This window comes from Dipodomys spectabilis, unplaced genomic scaffold (genome assembly GCF_019054845.1).
Source record: "Dipodomys spectabilis isolate Male_0828 unplaced genomic scaffold, ASM1905484v1 ptg000558l, whole genome shotgun sequence".
NCBI classification, from domain to species: Eukaryota; Metazoa; Chordata; class Mammalia; order Rodentia; family Heteromyidae; genus Dipodomys; species Dipodomys spectabilis.
This window is the reverse complement of record NW_024871235.1, coordinates 2,394,082-2,416,485: the sequence shown is the minus strand read 5'-3', so window position 1 is coordinate 2,416,485 and position 22,404 is coordinate 2,394,082. Positions and strand designations below refer to the sequence as shown.

The 22,404-nt window shown below is 33.6% G+C and overlaps 1 pseudogene; it reads left to right on the top strand.

Annotated features, from left to right (window-relative positions):
• The first annotated feature begins 221 nt into the window (after positions 1 to 221).
• LOC122100064 lies at positions 222 to 321 on the top strand (annotated as a pseudogene).
• The last annotated feature ends 22,083 nt before the right edge of the window (positions 322 to 22,404 follow it).

Here is a 22,404-nt window from a genome sequence, read left to right as displayed (position 1 = left end):
TTCTAAGTCAAAAAGACTTAAAATAGTCATTGACAAAAAAATTGCAAATGTGAGCAATGAACTGAACAACATATTTTTTTTAACTATTCACAGAATTTTAGGGAAATGAGATTAATAGCATTTTTAGGAACAATAAGGTTTCCTTGTTACAAATAGGCACCTAAGCATATAAGCCTGTATAAATATTTCATCATTAACTACTAAAATTTACAGGATACTACATTCTTCAGCAGCTTGTATACCAAAATTACAACAATACAGAGATTAACATGGCACTTGTACAAGGATGATATGAAAATTTGTGAAGTATTCAAAATTTTTCATTCTTCAGATGCAAGAAATGAAAAACAGCTATTAAAAAGTTGATTACAAAATTACAAGTGAAACAATACACCTAATTCATATAATTAAAAGTTACTTTGACATCAGTGTATTAAATTTTCACCTTAGAAAGGCCTTTACATAGCATAACCTTTACACAACTTTTGAAATTAGACAACATTGTTGTTTTATCCCAAAGAAATATAATACTAAAAGGACCTAGGGGAAAAAAAAGGAATCTTAAACTGTTTCTGTATGGAATGCAATCTGAAAGGACACATTAATGAACCTATATGTTATAAAACAATGTAGAATTCAATGTATTATATCTAGGAGAGAATAAAAGAGATTATGGACACTATACAAACATAGAATATAGAATATTTTAAAATATACTTTTTCAGACAAACACCGGAAATATCTTTAGTTTCTATACTACTCATTTCAACAGATAAATTAAAATTATTTCCGATCAACAAAATCACAAACTCTGCATAAATCATTATAGATGTATACAAAAACTCTTGAATACATTTTGACATCAAAAGCAGACAATTCACTTTGAAGAACTCCACAGAATCCATGAATTGTTACTATAAGATATTGTTGTTATTTGGATTGTGAAAATATGTTGACAAAAAGGAATTAATGACATTTTTGAAATTTAAGAAAATTAACCGAATCATTAGGATTTAGGAGAACAATTTGTACAGCCTTCCACAACTTCAAAGAGGTAGTGATACATACTTATCCTTTTGGTAATATCAAATGCAGTTTCTTCCAAGTGGTTCTTCAGACCTGGTTTGACATATTGGTTCAACAGTTCCAGTGTATTTTTGCTATCTCAATTACCAGCAGCAAGATGCAAGGGGGTCAAAAAGCGTTTAGTTTGGGCATTGGTATCTGCATCATGAAGAAGAAAGAAGCCACTCTGGTATTATTACACGTATATGCACTGTGCAGGGGTGTCCAGCCATCTACAGTTATTGCATGTGCCCCTTGAGCCACCAACTCACGGACAATGTCTAAGTGTCCACTGTAGGCTTCCCGATGAAGAGGGGTATACTCATCGTCATCCCTAGTATTCACATGAGTAGCCTTTTTGGAACGTATTCTCTGCACTGTAGTAAGCTGGTTATTTTCAGCAGCCCAAAGAAGAAATTTGCTTGGATCCTTCTCCATTTTTTTTCTTGCAATTTTTATCATTCCTCACATTTTCATCTTGTTCCTCATCTTCATTAGAATTGCATAACCAGATACATTGAGTGCCAGTGGAAATGAGGTGTCCATGTATTTCCCTAATAGTTCATGTTGGTTGAACTGGTCAGAAATATCTGGTGAATTCTCTGCTTATGTTTTTTCACCTTGATTTATTTTCTTTTTCCATTTTTACTATTCGAAATTATTCTAACTGGAGATTAGGGAATAAATGGAGAGCAGAGGAAAGATGTTCCTCCATATTCAAAGGTACAGACTGAAAATGAGGACCAGTGGTGTCCTCATGTGCAACTTATTCTAGGAATGAGAAAATGTGAAATAATGCCTCCTATATAAATGATTTGGGAAATGGCAGTGCAGAAAGTGAAATGATGCAACCCAAAATATAAAACAATATAAATTAGGATAATTATGGAGCAATCATATTATCTATGAGAGCCATGAAAGACAGAGATGAGCTATCCACAAAATCCATGCCTCTGATCAATTTATAGAACAAGCAGAATTTTTTTTAAAGAAAGATGGAAATAGAATTTATGTATTTATTTGAAATTAGTAAATACCTTTTTAATAGCCTACATAAGAATCTAAATCTTTGATAGCACTAGTAACAGATCTGACTGAAATCAGTTGAATCACACTTTTCCTGTACAATGAAGGAATAGGTACAGGCTAGGAAAGCAGCTAGAAAAGGCAGGCTGATTGTATCTGTGAGAAAACTTTGTGGAAACTGGTATTGAGGATTACTTACTGGTGACCCACTTGCACTGGAAGCATGATTCTGACCTCTTGCTTGCTGATTCTGAACTATTGCTTTGATCATTATATTCTCCAAAAAGAAAAAGTCAGAATTGATAACAAAGGACTACTAATACAGTTTGACTTTTCATTAAGCATATTCAATCATCAAAATCACATGAAGACAATAGACAGGCCTATTTTTTTTAGATGAAAACAAGTGTCTTTAAAAAAAACAAGGAATTTAAGTAGTCTTCCAAAGGACTTCCATTTTACTTACTGCATTATACATTTTTCCTAATGTTGAGTAACAATAAATAATGGATCTATTAGAAAGCTCTTAAAGCTCATCTGTTCAATACTGAGTTCTCTTACACTATATTATGGTATTTTTTTGTATGGTCTTAGGAAGAAATTTACTTTACTAACTTGAATTTGTGACAGGACAATATCATGACTGTACATCTTTCTTCTATACTCTCAGTTTTACATTATTACCTAAATATGTGCATTAAATAAGTATAGAGGAAAAAGTAGAAGCCACACTGGTGGATCATGGCTTTAATCCTAGCTAATCAGAAAGAAGAAATCTGAGAATTGTGGTTTGAAACCAGACCAAGAAAAAAAAGTCCATTAGATCTTGATTTGAAAGTAACCAGCAAAAGCTAGAAATGGAGCTATGGAGCTAGAAATGGAGCTATGGTACAAGCAGTGAAATGCTAGCCTTGAGAAAACTAAAACAAAAAAATGACAAATTCTGAGACAGAGCCAGGCCCTGACTTCAAGCTCTAGTATTAGCATCAAACTAATTAATTAATTAATCAATTAAAAATAAAATAAGTGGTCACATGTGGAGAAAATGCTCAGAGATATCACCCAGGCTCTTATTTCAAAAACTACAATCTACCGATAAAATCTATTTAAATAATACCTGTGTAAATAGAGTATTTTCATCACCCAAATGCACATCCATGCTCAGTTATTTTTGCAAGGTAACTCTGTTATGTCTGGAGTACCACATAACATTATCACTTAAGTAGAAAGCATTGAAACATGGGTTCACTCTATCTCTCTAATGGATTTTTCTCCCCACAAATACTCAAATCTTACATTTATTCCAATTCTTTTAAGTCATAGCTTTTTTCTTTAACATCCATAATATTAAAGTTTGAATTTAGTGTCTTGTGTCTCCTAAATGGGTGTTCTTACCAGTTTGTCATGCCCCCAGCCCTAAATTATCCAGATTAATTTTCAGATAGAATCTGGCTTCCTACTTGTGTATGATCATGGGCTCAGTCCACTTGATGTTATTCTTCCTGGAATTTAGATTAACAGGTGTCTGGCATTGTGTACAGATCTTTATGTCCAGTCTGGGCTTTAACCACTATCCTCACAACAGTAGACTCCCACATAGTCAGGTTTTTCATAAGCTTACCATAGATGATTTTTTAAATAAATCTTTGCATTTCCTGCAGGTTCTTGAGTACTGATTTAATTTGTGTTTTCTTTGGGTTCGTTTGTTTCATTTGAATATATGTATTCAGTGGTTCCTCATTTTTCATTTGGTTTCTTTCACTCAAGTTCTTACCTAAAGTTCTGAGAAACCAATTCTTCTTTCTGAAGATAGTCAAGCTGAACTTTATTTATTCCAAACCAATTTCAGTAATATTTAAACATCTTCATATCTAGGAATGGTACACAAATGCTTATCACTAAGAAGGGTCTTTTTATTTTCACAGCAGTCTTTGGCATTCACAGACTTATCATGAATTATACAAATATAATAAAACTCAGATGCTTGCCAGGAGGAGAAAAACCTATTACTAATTGTTTGACAAAGGCTTCCCTTCTCGTGAATGAAATATGCTGCTTGATGCAGGATTTCACAGAATCATATTGCTAGGGAGAGCCTAAAAAATCAGGTAACACTACAGAGTTGAGGGAGATTACTTGACCTCCTGAATAATTTACTTTTATGTCAAATAAAAGCAGGCTTCCAAAAAGAGAGTAGACTTTAGAGAAACATGATGAGTTGTATGTAAATAGGTGCTTAGCTGACTTTGTTGATTGGTGAACTAATACAGGGAAATAAAGTACAGCACGGTAAAAAAATAAAGAACTCTGCATTGAAATAATCATTTCTGTGTGTGTGTGCATGCACACATGTGCGTGTACACACACACACATGTGCATTGCTCATGCATGCATTATTCATTGCTGAGGCTTGAGAGTGCCTAGACACTATCCCAAAGCTTCTGGTCCAGGAGAGTGGTTTACCATTTAAGCCACTACTCCACTTACGGTTTTTTGGAGATAATCACATGTATTGTCATGATTGGACTGGCTTTGAACAGTAGTCTTCAGATCTCAGCCTCCCGAGTAGCTAGCTAAGCTGATTCAGTCTCTGAGTAGCTTGTTAAAATGCTGCCTGTACTCTATGCTTCACTGCTGTTTTATACTTTTCCTGAGGTAATCACAAGTCTAAGTCATATATGTCTAATTGTTTAAAAATATTTACTGCTTGGTACCAGCGCTTCCAACTGTACTCTTAACTACTTAGGAGGCTTGAGAACAGAACCCAGGCCACATTTTAGTGGACTTCCTTAATCTATAACTGGGTGCATTGGATCATTTCCACCATCTTGCACTATCTAGAGACTAAAATTGGAAGGACTGCAGGATCAAGGCCAGCCATGGTAGATAGTGCAACTCTGATGCTTTTGATGATGGGAAGGCTAAAAGGACAGATCAGGTGCATGTTCTTGTGGAAAGGGAACCCCTACCCTAAAATTAACAATTGATATGATGCCTGCCTAGCAAGAACAATACACCAAGTTGAAATCCCCACCAAAATAAGTATATACCTTAACATCCAAAAACATAGTAGAATCTGTTCTTTGCTCTAATATAATCTTTATCTGATTATCATATGATATGGCAGAATAGTTTCTTCGTTAAAATTATGATATATTTAAAAGGACCTAGAAAATTCTTCCTCACTTCTTAAGTGCAAACGAATGGCAAATTGCCTCATTTCTTACATATTTGACTACCACTAAAAATTCGTCTACTGATTATTATAGTAATATATACTGATTTATTACTTTACTGTGTAACAGTTTTTAAACTTTTTGCTTCTCTGTTGAAGTTTAAGTATTTAAATTGTATCATCAAAATATATTCCTTGTGTACTTGGGGTAGTTCTTTACTAAGTTTTTAACCAATGGGTTCTAAGTATTTTTGTTATTGTTAAAATATTGTACAGAGGGGTTACAATTACATGGGCAATACAATGAGTACATTTCTTATCAAGCATTGTTGCCTCCTCCTTTGTTTCCACTTCCCACCCGTCCCCATCCCCTCCTCTCCCCCCCAACCCAATCCTCCGCCCCTCCACAGCCAAAGTTGTAAAGTTTGTTTTTCGAGATAACCTCTTGTGCATCTCATTGTTGCAGTGGGCCCACCTGTATCCCTATTTAAATTATTTTTTTTCCCTTCCCCTCCAAAAATTATACCAACAGCAAATACAGTGAAAGCAGGGGTTATACCGTGGGGGAGGGACATATAAAACAACAAAGAAATAATGTCATAAATATGTTGGAAATAATCACATGAAAGAAAAAAAATTTGAATACTTATCTTGAGGTTCATTTCACCTAACATGAACTTATCTGACCTTTCCTACTTGACTCAGACAAATACTAGTTATTGCAAATAAGGGAAACCGTGGAACCTATGTTTCTTTGGGCCTGGTTTAATTAAGTCAATATAATTTTTTCAAGTGTTTCCATTTCCTAAAAAATGGGGCAATGTCATTTTTTCTGATGGAGGAAGAGTATTCCATCTAAGAATTCGTAATTGGTATATTCTTTGGTTTATTTTTAATTTCAATTTAATTTTATTGTAAAGGTAATTTACTTAGGGATTACATTTTCATAAGTAAGATAATGAGTACATTCCTTATGGAAGGAACATTGTTATCTCCTCCATCGATTTTTTTGTACACTCATACAACTACTGATGCTTTTGCAATTGCTATTGATAAATGGGTACTTTTTCTTTCTTTGTTCATGCATTTTTATTATAAAATTGATATACAGTAGGTTTACATTTACTTGTCACCTAAAGAGTACACTTCATTTTATTTTCTAAATTTCAAATTTTGAACTTAATTACTTATTTTCTTTTGTTTCATTAGGGTAATTCTTTTTTCAGAGCTGTAGGATTAGTTAATTTAATTGCATGATTTTCACACATGTAAATTAATCAGACACATATTTTGCTTTTAAAATATTTAACATGTGAATAGATAAAATTATTTCCTTAATTTTATATGGTTGGTGAATTTAAATACATTTATTTTCTTATAGTTCTAAACATATTTTTCCAGGTAACAAATACTAACTGTATTTTCAAGAAACACATACTTTATTAAGAAAGGCTTCATTATGTGGTCACTTTTTGAAAATTTACTTTCTTCTACTTGAATTAAAAAAGTTTGAGCTGGGCATGGTGATTTGTGGCTTCATTTTCTAGCTATAGGAGGAACTGCAAATAGGTTTGTAATTCAGGAGAGCCTGGGAAACTATGAGACCTTATTCTAAAAATATCCATAGTGAAATGATTAGAGATATAGCCATCAATAGCAAGATATGGATATCTTATTCTAAATCTTGAGTTAAAACACCAGTAACCTCAATCTTTTGTCAAAATAAAACGATACATGTTTCAAAATGTTTATTACTTAAAACATGTTTGCAAAGGTCCTCATGTGTTCTATTTCTTAATTTTCAATTTACTTATTCTATAAGAATCCAAGTGTATTGTCTTTTATTTCTCCTAAACTTTTAAATAGTATGAGCAATATTATTATTTCATATATTAACCTTCTTTTAGTATTTGTGATAAATTCCTCGGTTTAATATAATAATATCAATATTCTAAATGTGTGTACGTGGTGTGTGTGTGTGTGTGTGTGTGTGTACGTGGTGTGTGTGTGTATATGTGTGTGTGCTTTGTGTGTACTCTGTAATGTTGGGGGGGGGGGTCAGATCCATGGTTTCACATATGCTAGGCCAAAGTTTCTCCACTGCACTATACTGTCTAGTTGTAATGTAGTGTTTTAAATTATGACTTTTAAATTTTCATTACAAGTGATTTTTCAAAATTATATATGATAAAATGTGATCCGTATTCTATCCACGTTAGCAAATTTTACTGTTATTTAGAATATTTCTACTGCCTTACCACTTTCAAACCCTTGTGTTTGTTATTGATAAAGGTTTTACTTTGCTTCTTTTCTCTCTTCATTTTGCCATTAGACTTACTTATTCTTTCTCTTATTTATTTGAAAAATAATTATCATATTCCTATTACAATTTCTTTACATTGTAAGAGGTCTATACAATGCTTTATTTTCTATTTTATTTTTCCAATCTTCTCTGACTCTCAGCCCACACTATTAGGTGGATTAAAAAGAAACTTGTTTCAGGACAGTTGATTATTTTCCTGCTTCTCTTCTCTGTCGTCTTTCTGTCTTTTGAAACAAAATACTAATGGCATACAGCTCCTATATGGTCCATCATTCTGTCCCCTCTCACTCTCCTCTGTAGTACAGCTCTCAAGTCATTATCATTCAGGTATATTATGCTGTAGTGTTATCTAAATTTTAACTCATTCCTAAATTAATTTTAGTGGCTTCAAGCATTCTCTAAAGACATTTTTCTATATATAATCTCTGGGACCTTGTGTTTTCACAAGGTGCAAAATATGAGTGACTATCAAACATCTAGATAACTGTGTTATTGGATATTGGTGCACCTGCTCAATAAACTCACATGTAAGTTCAAGGAATACAGATCATTCAGAACAATCTTGTAAAATGATGTAGCTTGAGACCTCATACTAGATTTGACTCTTATTACCATGTTTAGTAGTGAGGACAAAATAGCTCTACTATAAGAACAGACACCCAGAAGAATGTAACAGGTTTATTAAAAATAAATTCTTAGTTTTATGGTCAAAAGATTTTTAAAAGGATGCCATGAACTTTATCAAATAAAAATAGAATTTTAAATAGGTGTATTGGCACTATTGCTTCTCTAGATTTAAAGAATGATCTTGGACTACTACCTTAAATATTATACAAAAATTTAAAATAAAAAATGATTATCAAACTAAATGTGAGATATAAAAACTGATAATATGGAAATGTAAAAATTCATGGCATTGGATCAGTAAAGGTTTCTAAACATTTGAAATGGAAAACATTAGTGGCTAAAGAAAAGCAAGAATAAATGGGTTAATATCAACTGATGACCTTTCATAATTCTATGAAAAAAGTGAAAACATATCCAACGGATAGAGGGCAAATATTTGTTAATGCTACAATGTTAATTCGACATTGATCTTGAGTCTTAACTACTTTTATATCTTCTAATTACATATAAATTTTTTCCTAAACAGCTTATTTCTTTAAAGAACATATGTAAATTAATGGTCAATAAGAAGAGCAAATGAATTAAACTCCTCTTTAGTATCTAAGAAAAAATAAAAATAAAACTCATTTCTATGACCATAATATAAAAAGATGACAGAAAATATAGTAATGCATTTGCGGAGAAATTGATATACTCTAGATAGCAGAATGATTTGTATAATACTGTAATCAATATTGCAAGCAAGTTTTCAAGTCTTCTAAAGGTCAAAGAGAATTGTATATGATCCAGCCATTACACTTCTATGTATTAGTAAAGAGAAGTAAAAAACTTATTTGGACAGGGAATGTAGTTCATTGACAGTGCAATTGAATAGTATGTGTGAGAATCTGGAAATAATCCCCAAAACGAATTTTGAAAAGACACCCTATAAAGGATATATGGAGGACAAATTCCTGTAACTTAATTTTGTATCTATTTTAATGTCTATTCTAAAATTTACAGCATTTGTTTTTTTATTTTATTTTATTTTATTTTTATTATTGTGAACATACTGTACAGAGGGGATACAATTACATGGGCAAGATAATGAGTACATTTCCTATCAAGCATTGTAGCATCCTGCTGTTTTTACCCTTCACATCACTTTCCCAGCCTCCCCCCACCCTCCACCCAATCCTTCCCCCCTCACCAAAGTTGTAAAGTTCGTTTTCGACTTGACAACTTGTACTTCTCATTGCTGCAACGGGTCCACCTGTATCCTTATTTAAACGACTCGTTTTTCCCCTTCCCCTCCACAAATTATACCGACATCAAATACAGTGAAAGCAGGGGTTATACTGTGGGGGAGGGACATACAAAGCAACAATCTTATAAATGCGTTACAAAGAAATGCATGAAAAAAAGATTTAATACATATATTAGGGTTCAAAAAATTATAGCATTTCTATTTGAAGAAATGCAAGTTTGTGAAAATTAGGCTTGGAAAACCTCTGATTGTACCATTCACTTCCAAAGCACTAAAATGTATACAATAAAAGGAGATAAATATATTACATGTGAATTTCATGTCAGCATATATATATATATATATATATATATAGTTAAAAATAATTCACACAAATTGCAGAATACCTAAAAAGATGTTTTCGTTGTTGGCTAAAAATTCTTTGTAAATTACAGTTTTTAAAACTAAGATGTGATTCTGTTTATTTTGTTTATTTTGGTATTTTTTTTAGTTTATACAGAGATAACTCAATCAAAAAGTGTATGTGATGACTGGAATATCTAGGAATTATGCATCACTTATAAGTAATTGATAACATTTTCTGGAAGAAACTTTTAGCAAATGACAGAAGACTTAAGTCTATGCATGTACATTTTACGAAAGCCATGTTACTTGCTTAATCCAATTGCTTTCCTCTTCTTTGCTAGAAAAAGTATTCTCAAGATAAGAGCCAATAGCAGTGAAAAGAAACAAAATACACAATCATCTTGATTTATTTGTGAAAATAACAAATGAAATAAAACAATTCCAATTAAGGAACTCCAATATTAGTATCTATGAAGATGTTCCTGAATTTTTGGAATTTTTGGAATTTTAATTTCTACTAACATATGAAAACTCGAACAAGAAAACAAATATAGTCTTAGAGCAAAACAGCCTTGGAATAATTTTCTTAATTGTTTTGAAATTACAAAAGAATTGATACCAATAAAATGATCCTTTCCTATGGAAATATTTTAAAATATTTATCTCTTATTATAATTCAAATAACAAACAAGAGAAATTTTATATAATCATTGCAAATATCATTTTATTACTATCATAAAATACAATAAATGACAAGACCCAATATATTATCATTATTATTAATTCCTAAACATTACTTAATATCTTAAGCAATCTAAATAGTCATGTCTATAACATAGAGGTAAATATTCTATACTTTTTTTTTAAATAGAAGATTTTTTTATTGTGAAAATACTGTACAGAGTGGTTACAATTAAATAGGGATACAGGTGGAACCATTGCAACAATGAGATGTACAAGTCGTTATGTTGAAAACGAACTTTATTCTATAATTGTTACTTAACATTTTGCAGGGCATATATTCATGTTTCTTTTTTTTTTATTGTGAAAATACCGTACAGAGGTGTTAAAATTACATGGGCGAGATAATGAGTACATTTCTTAACAAGCACTGTTGCCTCCTCCTTTGTTTCCCCTTCCCATCCCTTTCCATACAACCCCCCGCCCCCCATCCAGTCTTCCCCCGATGTAGGCTAAAGAAGCATTCTAAGAAATGTTCACAGCAGTTAAAAGATGTTTTTATGAAATTAATGTGATATATGCTGTTGTTATTGTTCTTGTTCTTTTTGTTCTCGTTGTTGTTTGCAGGGCTTGAGCATTGTCCCTAAGCCTTTGTATGCTCAAAGGCAGCACTCTACAACTTGAGGCACAGAGCTAACTCTTGTTTTTAGTGGTCAATTGGAGATAAGAATCTAACAAGTACTTTTATGACTGGGATAGTTTTGAACACAATTCTAAGATCTCATTACCCAGAGTAGTTCGAATTATAGGCGTGAGTCAATGGCACTTGGTTTGATGTATTTTTTAAATTTTAATTATGTTTTAAGATTTTTGTTTCACTATAATGTACATCTTTCTACACATAAATTTAGGTATATGTATATATTTCTGGTGAAAAATAATCTCTAAAAATCTATGCCTTTCTACATACAATATATATGTATATATGTGAGTGTGTGTGCGTGTGTGTGTGTGTGTGTGTGTGTGTGTGTGTGTGTGTATATATATATATATATATATATTTCTGAAGACAGACTCCCTCTAAAATTTTATGCTAATATTTTTTAACTTTTTCATTCAAAGATATACACTCTATTTTCCGAAAGTTTCTTAGAATAAAATAACTAATATTCCAATAGAATGTAGAGTTTATTATGTTCAGAGGAAGTTCAGATATAGACATGATATTATAGTAAAATTTGCAGTATATTACTTGAAATAATTCTGTTCAAACTCATAAACACTTGTGTGTGGTGGTGGGGAGAGAGGAAGTTAATTCATACTGGTTAGGAATTTGCAATACTTCAAAAATCTATTCCATAATTTGTTATAAGCACATAGTCAAGCTACCTGATATGCTTTAGTTTTTTTGTTTATTTGTTCAAAATTTTAATATGGATGCATGCACAGTGGTAACATTAAAATTATTAATCAAAAAACAAATAATCGCAAAATCATAGATACATATCAGACTTTCAATAGTTAGCATTTTGATGTCAATAATAATTTTGATTATGCCGGGCGCTGGTGGCTCACGCCTGTAATCCTAGCTACTCAGGAGGCTGAGATCTAAGGATCGTGGTTCAAAGCCATCCCGGGCAGGAAAGACCGTGAGACTCCTATCTCCAATAAACCACCAGAAAACCGGAAGTGGCGCTGCAGCTCAAGTGGTAGAGCGCTCGCCTTGAGCTGAAGAGCTGAGGGACAGCGCCCAGGCCCAGAGTTCAAGCCCCACGACCGACAAAAAATAATAATAATAATAATAATAATTTTGATGGCTACGATGATGACCGCAGTGTACCCTGCTAATGTCATTGTTGGGATTGAAAAGGAAAAAAACCTTTACACATTTTTACAGCTAGATTTCCCACATTGAATACATAGTAATAAACAGCGTTGGATTACATACAATAAGAATAACAAGAGGAGAGTTTCAATATCAATAAATACATTCAGATAAACAGGCAGAGACCGTAAAAACCCAAATTCCTGCAGTCTCTATAATGTATACTCACTTTTCTTGATAGTACTATTTTCTTATAAATAAAATCATTTATTTCCACATTTTGATGGACTAAAGTGTAGTTTTCAACTTAGTGGGATTAGTTCAAATAACATTCTCATATAGATACTATTCAGTAACCAATGTTTTCAAATGCTATATTGAGTATGTTCTGCAATACAGCTGTAAAGACATGACACAATTTACATAATACCACTTTCATATCTGTAGTTACCTAGAAAGGACATAGGTCTTAGAGCCAGGAGGTAAAACTTATTTTTATTTCTACATGAAACAATTTGTGACTTTATACCAACAAACTGAATTTGACTCTTTCCTTATTTGTAAGGTAAAGTGGAAAATGTAAGGTCTCTTCACTTTTCTTTATTCTTGCTCTAGAAGTCAACAAATCTATTCTTCATTATTTCTGTTACGCATGAGAAAGGTAAGGCCAACAATCAATGTAGTGAGTAAATATTGATACTAGAATATGTGTCTGAGATCTTCACTCTGTGTGCTTACAAAGAGAGTAATTTGGTGATAGAGAGGACCAATATGAAAAGACTATGGGGGAAAAGCGTACTTTTGAAATGGTTGTTTTAGGACTAGGTGACAGTGATGAGTAAATGAAACAGGCTGGTGTTAGGGGCATAAAAAGAAGTACAGAGAAATCATATTTGTAAGTCGTTATGTCGAAAACGAACTTTACAACTTTGGTGGTGGGGGGGGAATGATTGGGTGTGGGGTGGGGGGAGGATGGGAAGGGATAGGAAGGGGAAACAAAGGAGGTGGCTAAAATGCTTCATAAGAAATGTGCTCATTATCTTGCCCATGTAATTGTAACCTCTCTGTACAGTATTTTCACAATTAAAGAAAGTCATAAAAGCTCCAAAAAAAAGAAATCGTATTAGTGATAAAAACTGAGTAAATCTTGATCATTCATCTTATCTAATAGGAGGGAGTAAGAAGGGTAAGAAGAAATATAAAAGGCTTCCATATGTTTGGCTGGTAACTCTGTTAGTGATGTTCTTAGTGATAAGAACCACAGGTGGAAATAATGGATTTAGGGGAAAAATATCTGATAGTTCTAAAGTTTATATTAAACAGATGCAAATATAGGTCTGTTTAGACATCATCAAAATATCCACGATCATGAATAGGAAAAACGAATAATAAAATTGGGGGCATTATTGGAGGGAAGAAGAAAAGGAAAGTTCTGACAGAAGTGGGAGCAATGTGAGTACCAGTGTGGGTAAGATTGGAAGAAAGAGATACATAAGGAAACAAAAAAGTAGTAAACAGACATTGACAGAATTAAAGGAAGGAAAGAATTTGCAGGAAGATCTTGAAGGAAATATGCTATTTGGATTTGAAAAGTAAAAAGAAATAGACAAGTTCAATAAAAAAATGTTTTGGTGAAAGTCATCTTGATAAAATTTTGAGATATGAATGTGAATCCATAAAATTCTGGATCCATGAATTCAACAGAACCTGCTGATTTTAAATGTTGTGAACAAATGCTTTTATCCTGACCTTAGAAGAATTATACAGATATAACTGTCATGAAGTTTACTTAGAGGTATTCTGTGAATATTTTTTGAAGACTTATTTAGCCAGGAGTTTATAGATTGAACTACAGCACAAACCAGCCTAATTTGTCCTACAGTTCCAACGAGTGGCCCATGTATCCACATCAGTTTGAAATTTTATTGAAATATCTTTACATATGTTTGGATATCTTTCAGCCTATTCATTATAAATGTAGGAAAAGAAAGACCAAGTATTAGTTTGAACATACAGCTTTACTGATGTGACTGAAGACTCCTGGAATTGATTTTTCTTTAGAATAGAAAATGCTTCAGTAGGCATTGACACATCATAACTGTCATATACTCTATTTAACTCTAGTTCTTGTTAGGGATATCTCCATGCTGAAATAACCATGTCAATCAATCTGCCAGAAATTCTTATATGTAGGAAGTTCTCTTATAAACTTCAAACTTTATTGAATGGAAGAGTTCAGACATTACCTTCACCAGTAAGATTAAATGCATAGAAAGATATATCATTTTGCTTTAATGCCTTTCTTTCATTTTCTCATACACATTTGAAGTAGGGAAGGATTCTGATGTAACAATAATACAATTGTGACTAGTACTAACACAACATCTAGGATCTAGTGTTAATTCGATACTTTCTAATTAGTTCCAGATTTTGTGAATATTTATATTTCTCCTGTGAAAACTAATGAGCTCCAAGAAAATGTCCCTAAGGATCCTTTCAATTCTAATATCACTGTTTGTCTCAAAATTCTTTAAATTCTACCTCCTCTAATATGGGCATAGTGTTATACTGTGGAACTTTTCTCCTGAGAGAGTGAGTACTACCCTATTGTTTAACATGGACAAAGTACCTTCATACATAGACTGGGCATGTGCAACAAGAAGTGGTAGTTGAACAATGTTCTTAGCAGTTTGTACAGATGAAATGGAAATAGAGCAACTCAGAACTCAAAAGGAATGTGCAAAAAAGACAACGGCACAATGTAAAATGTGCCAAGGAAATGCTGAAGTGTAATTTCAAATTATGAGCTCAGGTGTCAGGGTGTGTTCAAAGTACAGCTTCAGACAATGTAGTTGGATATCTTGGGGTGGGGGGAATCTGCTTTAAACTATGCTGAGATAATTGTACATGTAGAAGCTCCTGACTCTGACTATAATCAGCCAAAACATCATCAACTTAGGGACTATTTTCCAAATTCAAATTGAGAAAAGAGGGCAAAACACAGTTAGTGTTCAGGGTGAAGTAATGGACATCACATAACTTTTCTTATAAGTCTTCATTTATTTTTGAGCATTAAAGTAGGAAAAAGCCAAGCAAATATTTTCAAGAATCTAAATTGAATGGGAGGTATGATATTGTTCTCTTTTTAACTTGGAAGTTAATGATTATGTCTTTTTATACTCTAACTTGGGAAAATGATCTGCTGTCGGTTATTTTCTTCTCTTCCATTCTTTTGCCCTTCCACTTACATACTTTTTATTTAAACACACATACTTGAAATTGCATTTCTCAATGCTTCAAAATTATCTGAACTACTTACTACTGCTGGCAGCCTTCTATATCTTTCTCAAGGGAATATTTTGTCACTACCATTTTTATCCTATATGATACTGGGTATCTTTCTGCCTAATTCAGTGCAAGATATGCATTAGATTCATCCAGATATATCAACCATTTTACCACCATGAAATCCTATCGTACATAGAAATCATGATTTTAGAATGTCTGGGGAAGTGGCATCTGTCATTTTTGAATGACCCTAAGTAATAGTTACATGCAATCATGTTTTAAACCAATATGTCACTCAGTAAATGAATAATGACAAAATGTGGTGTATATGCAGCGGAATTCTATGCTTCCAATTCTAAATGGAAAGACTTGGAAAAATCCTAGTAAGTAAAATAAACAAGACACAAAGGAAGAGATTCCATAGTTTCTCTCAGTTGTAATAAGTAGGAAATATCTAGGATAGTCCTAGCAAATGAGCAGAATGGCTTAATGGATATGTATAAGATGATGCTGATCAAAATGACCTCCTAGATATGGAAACAGTTGTTTTACTTTGTGGTTGTTGTTTTTAATGTACTATGTGATTTCTTTTTTTTTTTTTTTTTTTTTTTTTTTTGCGTTTTCCCCAATGGTTTGTTCCCTGCAGTATTTGATTTCACTATCATGTGTCATTGTATATGCATTTATCTTAATTTGGCAAGGGAAGAGGAACAACAAAATTTTGAGACAAAGAACAATGGGCAAACCAACTCAATAGCAATACTCACAAGACAACATGTTGGAAATTTACATTACAACTTGTGAGGGGTATGGGGGTGAAGGAAAACTGTGAGAAAAGTGAGGGAGGGGGTAAAAAGTTCGACATGTTATGTATTCACTACCTTACAATTATTGCAACCTATTCTATATATCCCCTTGACTGTAAAATTAAATTAAAAAATAAGCTACATAAAATATAATTTCACTGTATTTGTATAGTAAATATTATTCTGTTATCCCTTTCTCTATCAGAGGGTCATCAACTTGAATGTTATCAAAGTATACAATATTTTCACAATACACTTGCCATTATTTTGAAAAAAACATAATTTTAGTATTGTCTTATAGTAAAACAGTAAACAGTTCAATTCTATGGAAACTCCTAACTTTTAAAACTGAATAATTGTTAAGAGAACAGAATATAAGTGTTCTTCAATATGCCTATGACTATTAAATACTCATTCTAAAATTCTGAACATGCCATACCAGAGACATTTAAAACAGTATCTGTTTGCTTTTTAATTCTGCAATAGATACAGTTTCCAATGGGATGTTATGTATTTAAAAGTCAACAGAAAAAAGAGCCACATTCTGTTAGAAGATAAACTTGTGAACTATGAAATATCTATAATAATAAATTACAGAAGAGTAAACATTTGTTCATCAGAGTAAGGTATTCTGTCTTTCTTCCTTTCTTTCTTCCTTTCTTTCTTTCTTATTTTCTTTCTTTCTTTTTGTCGGTCATGGGGCTTGAACTCTGAGCTTGATCACAATCCTTTCACTCTTCAGCTCAAGGCAAGTGCTCAACCGCTTGCGCCACAGCACCAATTCTGTTTTTCTAGTGGTTAATTGGAGATAAGAGTCTCACAGGCTTTGACTCCGAGGTCTTTGATCCATTTCGAGTTGATTCTGGTGCAGGATGATATATAAGGAGATACCTTTAGTTTTCTACAAGTTAACCAATTTTGCCAGCGTCATTTACTGAAGAGGCTGTGTTTTTTCCATTCTATTTTTTAGATCGCTTATCAAAGATTAGATGGTTATAGGTTTATAGGTTCATTTCTGGGTTTTCATTTATATTCCATTGGTCCTGAGGTCTGTTCTTGTGCCAGTACCAAGCTGTTTTGATTACTATGACTTTATAGTAGAGTTTGAAATTTGGTATTGATATTCCTCCAAGAGTGTTCTTTCTGTTGAGGAGCGTTTTTGTTATTCGGGGTCTTTTATTGTTCCATATGAATTTTTGGATTGCCTCTTCTATTTCCTTGAAGAATGAGGTTGGAATTTTGATAGTTACCGCATTAAATTTGTAGATATCCTTGGGAAGTATTGCCATTTTCACGATGTTAATCTTTCCAATCCAGGAGCATGGGAGTTATTCCCAATTTCTAAGTTCTGTTTTGATTTCCTTTTTGAAGTTTTTAAAGTTTTCATCATAGATGTCCTTCACTTCTTTGGTTAAGTTAATTCGTAGGTATTTTATTTTTTGTGGGGCTATTAAAAATGGAGTTGCTTTCCTAATTTCATCCCCACATTTCTCACTGTTGGCATACAGAAAAGCCATTGATTTTTGGGGGTTAATTTTATACCCTGCTACTTTGCCAAACTTTTGAATCACCTTGAGTTATTTGGGAGTAGAGTCTATGGGATTCTTTAAATACAAGATCAGGTCAACTGCAAAGAGGGAGAGTTTTATTTCTTCTTCCCTATTTGGATCCCCTTTATGTCTCCATCTTGTCTTATTGCTGTAGCTAGGCATTCTAATACTAGGATGAAGAGAAGTGGAGAGTGTGGACATCCTTGCCTTGTTCCTGAATTAAGAGGAAATGGATTTAGTTTTTCACCATTAAATATAATGTTGGCTGTAGTTTTATCATATACGGCCTTTATTGTATTGAGGAATGTTTCATGGATTCCTAATTTTTCCAAAACCTTTATCATAAAGAGGTGTTGGATCTTGTCGAATGCTTTTTCTGCATTTATTGAAATAAATATGTGGCTCTAATACTTGCTCCTGTTGATGTGATGAGTAATATTAATTGATTTGCGTATATTGAACCAGCTTTGCATCCCTGAAATGAATCCTGCTTGATCGTGGTGTATGATTTTTTGGATGAATTGTTGAAGTCGATTGGCCAAAATTTTGTTGAGAAGTTTTGCATCAATGTTCATCAAAGAAATGGGTCTATAGTTCTCTTTCTTTGATGAGCCCATGCTTGGTTTTGGGATGAGGGTTGTGATTGCTTCATAGAATGTGTTCGGCAGTGAACTTTCTCCTTCAATTTCACTGAAGAGTTGGAGGAGTATTGGTGTGAGCTCTACTTTGAAGGCCTTGTAGAATTCTCCTGTAAAACCATGTGCGCCTGGACTTTTCTTAGCTGGGAGGTCTCTTATTGCTGTTTCTATTTCAATGCTTGATATGGACTTGTTAAATGTTTTAACTCATCTTGGTTTAGTTTTGGCAGGTCAATATAAGCTAGGGAAAGGTCCATTTCTGTCAAGTTCTCAAACTTATTAGCACACAGGTTTGAGAAGTATTCCCTTATAATGTTTTGAATCTTGATTGTTTTCGTGGTGATGATTCCATTCTCATCTCTGAGTTTATTTATTTGGGTGTGTTCTCTTCTTTTTCTGATAAGATTTGCTAAGGGTCTCTCAATTTTGTTAATTTTTTGGATGAACCAATTCTTTGTTTTGTTGATTCTTTCTGCAGTTGTTTTGGATTCTAATTCATTTAATTCTGATTTAATTTTAATTATTTCTTTCTGTCTACTGGATTGGGGTTTATCTTGTTGCTCTTTTTCAAGGAGGTTCAGATGTCTCATTAAATTGTTGGTTTCAGATATCTCCAATTTGTTGATGTAGGAACTCAGAGCTATAAATTTGCCTCTGAGTACTGCCTTTGCTATGTCGCAGAGGATCTGGTAATTTGTGTGTTCATTTTTGTAGAATAGCATGAACATTTGAATTTCCTTTCTAATCTCTTCCATGACCCACTCATGATTCAGCAGTGTGTTGTTCAGCCTCCATGTGATATCGGACTTTCTTTGGTGACTTTTGGTGTTGAGTTCTAATTTTATTCCCTTGTGGTCTGAGAGAATGCAAGGTATAACTTCAATGTTTCTGAATTTAGACAAGTTTGCTTTGTGGCCTAAAATGTGGTCTATTTTAGAAAATGTTCCATGTGATGCTGAGAAAAATGTGTATTCTGATGCTGTTGGGTGAAATTTTCTGTTGATTTCAGTTAAATCTAGTTGATCTATGCAGTTGTTTAGGTCTACGGTTTCTCTGTTGAGTTTTTGCCGAGTTGATCTATCTAGTGGGGAGAGTGGTGTGTTAATATCCCCAACAATTAATGTCCTTGGATCTATGTGGGATTTGAGGGAAAGTAGTGTTTCTTGGATAAATTTAGGTGCTCCGTTGTTTGGCGAATAGATATTTAGAATTGTAATATCCTCCTGAAGGAGAGATCACTTAGTTTGTATGCAGCAACCTTCTTTATCTCTTCTCACGAATTTTAATTTTAAGTCTATTTTATCTGATATTAGGATTGCAACTTCCGCATGTTTATTGTGGCCATTTGCTTGGTAGATTTTGTTCCACCTTTAACATTGAAAATGTGTTTGTTTTTACGGGCAAGATGTGACTCTTGAAGGCAGCAGATAGAAGGATCTTGTTTTTAAATCCAACTATACAGTCTATGTCGCTTAATTGGAGAGTTAAGTCTGTTAATGTTTAGAGACAGGACTGAGATTTATTTGAGAGTTCCTGCCATGTTATCCACCTTCTTGGGGATGGCGAAAACTGGGTTCTTTCTATGGTTCTTGAATTCCAAGTTTGGGTGTAGTTTCTTGGCCTTTATTGTGGTCTTGTTGGTTTTCTATGTGTAGGACGTCTTTAAGAATCTTTTGTAGTGCTGGTTTGGTGGAGAGGTATTGTTTCAATTTTTCTTTTCTATGGAAGATTTTTATTTGGTCTTCAGTTATGAAGGAGAGTTTAGCTGGGTACAGTATTCTTGGTTGATAGTTATTTCTATTTAGGGCATGGCAAACATCATTCCAGGCTCTTCTTGATTTGATTTTCTCTGCTGAGAAATCTAAGGTGATTCTAATTTGTTTCCCTTTATAGGTGATTAATCTTTTCTCCTTGACAGCTTTAAGGATCTTTTCCTAGGTCTTAATGGATCCAGTGTGGATTATAATGTGATGGTGAGATGGCCTATTCTGGTCTGGTCTATTTGGAGTTCTAAAAGCTTCTTGTATTTGAATAGGCCTATCTTTTTGCATGTTTGAAAAGTTCTCTGCTAGGATCCTGTTAAACAAATTTCCTAGACCATTAACTTCTGTTTCTAGGTGCTCCTCTACACACAATATCCTTAGATGAGGCCTTCTGATGGTGTATTCCAAGTGTTGGATAGATCTCTCATATTTCTTGGGCTTGTCTTGGATGGTTGTATGATCTTTCTCTATAATGTCTAGGCTGTCTTCAGTCCTTGAGATTCGATCTTCTGCATGGTCTAACCTTCTTTCAAGAGTTTCTAATTTCAGGATGGAATAGGAGAAAGCCTAGGTCTCCTTGGAGCAGGCCGAAATTTTCTGAATAGAGACCCAGAAACACAACAAATCAAAGAAAGGTTGGACAAATGGGATTGCATGAACATGCAGAGCTTCTGCATGGCAAAGGGCATAGCTAGCAAGATCAATAGAAAGCCCACGAATTGGGAGAAGATCTTCACTAGACATACAACTGACAAGGGTCTCATATCTAAAATACACTTAGAACACAAAAAATTAAATCCCCCAACAACAAATCGTCAAACAAACAACTACCCAATAAATAAGTGGGCTAATGACTTAAAGAGAAACTTCTCTGAACAAGAAAGAAGGATAACCAATAGACTTATGAAGAAATGCTCATCATTCCTAGCCATAAAAGAAATGCAAATCAAAACAACATTGAGATACCATCTCACCCCAGTTAGAACGGCAAAAATCAAAAACTCTAATAACAACAGATGCTGGAGGGGATGTGGAGAGAAGGGAACCTTACTTCATTGTTGGTGGGAGTGTAAACTTGATCAAACACTTTGGAAAGGAGTATGGAGGTTCCTCAAAAGACTCCACATAGAGCTCCCCTATGACCCATCAGTCCCACTTTTGGGCATTTACCCAAATCTTTACAAACAAGACCACACTAAAGCTACCAGCATAATTATGTTTACTGCAGCATTATTTACCATAGCTGAGATCTGGAACCAACCCAGATGCTCCTAAGTACATGAATGGATCAAGAAAATGTGGTATATATACACAATGGCATTCTATGCCTCCATCAGAAAGAATGACATCGCCCCATTTGTTAGGAAATGGAAAGACTTGGAAAAAATTGTATTAAGTGAAGTAAACCAAGCCCAAAGAAACATAGGTCCCATGATTTCCCTTATTTGTAATATCTAATATATGTATGAGTCAAGCAGAAAAGGGCAGATAAGTTGTTGTTAGGAAAATGAACCCTAATATATGTATTTTAAATGTTTTTTCTTTCATGCATTTGTTTCTAATGCAATTATAAGATTATTTCTTTGTTGCTTTGTATGTCCCTCCCCCACAGTATAATCCCTGCTTTCACTGTATTTGATGTTGGTATAATTTGTATAAGGGAAGGGGAAAAACAAGTCGTTTAAATAAGGATACAGGTGGACCTGTTGCAACAATGAGAAGTACAAGTTGTCATGTCGAAAACGAACTTTATAACTTGGGGGGGGGGAGAGGTTTTTGGGGGGGATGGTAAGGGATGTGAAGGGGAAACAAAGGAGGAGGCTACAATGCTTGATAAGAAATGTACTCACTATCTTGCCCATGTAATTGTGACCCCTCTGTACAGTATTTTCACAATATAAGAATAAAAAATAAAAAAAAACAGTCTCACAGGCTTTTCTGCTCGGGCTGGCTTTGAACCGTTATCCTCAGATCTCAGCCTCCTCATTAACTAGGATTACAGTCATGAGCCACCGGCGCCCGGCTTAAGCTAGTTTTTCTATGACA